We start from the raw sequence: 2,832 nt of genomic DNA on the forward strand, positions 1-2,832 counted from the left end.
GAATCGGGTGACCCCTGTGAAAGGATCCTTGGAACGCCTTAGACGTCTCAACTCGAGTTGAGAACCGCTGTTCTAAGGGCATCGGCTGAGAGCACATTCACTCCTTGGTACGCATGCCGGACAGATCAGGGGAAGCTTCTCTGACGGGACTGTCAGTGTGGATCATCCAGCATCTTGTGAAAAGTGGCTTTAGATTCAGGAGGCCCTGGGTGAGGTTTCAGACCTTACAGAGTACACAAGCTCATACCCTCTCTAAAAAGAATGAGGCTGGAAGTCTGTTTGGGAATCATAGTGGAACTACTTTTTGAGTATTACAAAAGCAGTTAAGGCATTTACAGGGGAAACGTTGGTATAAAGATCAGATGAGAGAGAGAACATTTACTGAGAGACCGAGAAATGAAAGCCTTGGAGTCAATTGAAGAGATGGCAGGATGGAGTGAAATGGGAACAGATGGTCCTTAAGGAAACCTTACTATTTGTGAGATCTGTTTCTTCATGGATAGATGATCAGAGTTTTGAGGAGATACTCGCAGAGTTCTCAAAAAGCTTAGGGAATGGCATGCCACGGTAGGAAAAAGACGTAGAGGAACCCTGGAAGCAGGAGAAAGGAATGTGAGTTGCAAACTAAGCAAGAAAGTATCGATAAAACCCCATTAGCGTGTTTGAGTGAAAGAAAGTTTTACTGCAGCAAAGTTGACGGAATTTAACTTCCTGTGATGAAAAATGAGACTACCGTGTACTTTGTATACTAGAGCATGTTTTTGACCCCTATCTAAATACCCTCTGCTTGTAGCCCTGAGCTTGAAGCTAAAAGCCTATCACTCCTTTTTCAACTTTGTTGTTGTTGTTATATGATTCGGTTACAGGTTTCAGTGTTGTGCATTGACAAGGACGACAGGAATCGAGGACCACCACCTTGTACATCCATACAAACTTTGGAAGGATTTGAACCCCTCTCACTGGTGTGCAGACCAAACATAATTCATCATCCTGCTGAAGTGCTCTGCTTCTATTCCAATCCCTCTTCCTGAAGTGGCCCCATGAGCTTAGAGACGAGATTGCCCTTGACCCCCAGATTTTGCAACAAGGAAATGGTGAGTTCTATAAGCAACAGAGATATTGGGACCCTCAATGGCAGAGAACCGTTAGGATTTTTTTCCCCTTCTTGGACGGTGGGCAAGGGGGAGCTGAGTGTGCTTTGGGCGTGTGATTCTTCAGTGAACGGGAAGGGTGAATAGTGTGCTAAGAACCCGAGCCCCGGAGGGTTCCTAAGGTCCTGTTCTTTGTTATTTGGTTCTTACTTTTACATAGGTGGCCATATGATTTGGATGCCTGAGTTCACCTTTCTTAGATGAGTCAGGGAGACGGTTCCTTGTGTTTTTTTGATACCAATCCTAGAGTGGCCCACACTTTAAATCTTTACTGGAGTAGAGATGATCATCTTTCTGTCTGATTGGGGTTCATGGCTTCAAAGAACAGCATTCGGTCCTTGACGGTGCTTCGGTGAAGGGTGTGTGGGCTTATGTTTGTTGAGGCCGTCATGACTCACTGGCTTACATCTGCTTTTGAATTTAAGTGGTGAGCTCATGGGGTTCCCTTGTGACTGTTTCCCGTCTCAACTGTGGACTTTCTCACTGCTCTACAGTTGTCTCTGTGGCCAGGACACACAGATGAGAAAAAATAGAGGCTTCACATATAAACCAAAACAAAGCCAACACTACCATATCATCAATTCCTGTTCCTAGCAATCCTATAGGGCGCTCGTGGGTTATTTTGAGATTATGGCTCTTTATGGAAGGAGAAAGCCTCATCTTTCTCCCCTGGGGCTGCCGCTGGTTTCTCACTGTTGATCTTATGGATTTAAGACCAAGCAGTAAACACTACAGCACTGGGATTCAGCAAATGTCTAGAAAGACATAATTTTCCCAAAGGCGAAGCTTTTTTTCATCAGCTGAATCTCTGTCACCACCTCATCTCCTAGACTTGAACAAAGTATGATCACGCTGGGTCTTGGGTTGCCAGTTGGGGGTGGCGAGGGGTGGGGGTGGGGGTGGCGTTAGTTTTTCCATAGTTAGGAACCACCAGGGCTGAAGAAAAACCTGACATTCTAGGGTCGATGGCGGTGAGAACCACCTTGATGGCAGGGTGTTGGGTTTGGGGAGTTTAGGGGTACTTTGGGAGCTTGGGGGTGGCGAGGGGTGGGGGTGGGGGTGGCTTTAGTTTTTCCATAGTTAGGAACCACCAGGGCTGAAGAAAAACCTGACATTCTGCATTTATAGGAATGGCGGGAGGTCTAAATGGTTGACTTTTATCTCTGTTTTCAAAATAGATATAAAAGCTAACCATTTAGATCAGGACAGCAATTGTAATTGGTCACACTGTAAGAGATTGTTTCCATGTGTTGGAAGCCTGTGAGAAACGGTGGGGTCTCAGTAGGAAAGTGAATGTAGGGAAGAGATGAGGCTGTCGGGTGTACTCGACAGGTGACCTTGGTAGAAAACAGAGGCTTGGGTCTTATGCCCTGAATTCTCAATATCCTCGAGGCTGGTGGCCTCAAACGTTATTCCTGTTCATCTGGATACCTGACACCTTGCTGATGCAGACCGTGTGGGGTGTTTTAGGACTGGGAGCTCATTGAAGCTGTGGCTGTGGTCTTTAGCCGGGAAGAGTGGGCATTGCTGGATCCTGCTCAGCAGAAACTCTACAGAGATGTGATGGAGGAAACTCTGGGAAACCTGGCCTCCGTAGGTAAGAGAATGACATCGACACCGTGTGTGTGTGTGTGTGTGTGTGTGTGTGTGTGTGTGTGTGTGTGAGAGAGAGAGAGAGAAT

At 46.4% G+C, this 2,832-nt stretch overlaps 1 long non-coding RNA gene across 1 annotated transcript in view; it reads left to right on the forward strand.

The window, feature by feature from the left end:
• The first annotated feature begins 2,626 nt into the window (after nucleotides 1-2,626).
• Nucleotides 2,627-2,832, forward strand: part of LOC123520883 — a 2,741-nt gene continuing 2,535 nt past the window's right edge. The window contains exon 1 of the long non-coding RNA XR_006679621.1: nucleotides 2,627-2,748. This is a non-coding gene — a long non-coding RNA (uncharacterized LOC123520883). The remainder of the gene's footprint in view (nucleotides 2,749-2,832) is intronic.

The sequence above is a fragment of the Echinops telfairi genome, unplaced genomic scaffold (genome assembly GCF_000313985.2).
Source record: "Echinops telfairi isolate 266 unplaced genomic scaffold, ASM31398v2 ScPeMD7_7470;HRSCAF=8508, whole genome shotgun sequence".
In the NCBI taxonomy this organism is placed as follows: Eukaryota; Metazoa; Chordata; class Mammalia; order Afrosoricida; family Tenrecidae; genus Echinops; species Echinops telfairi.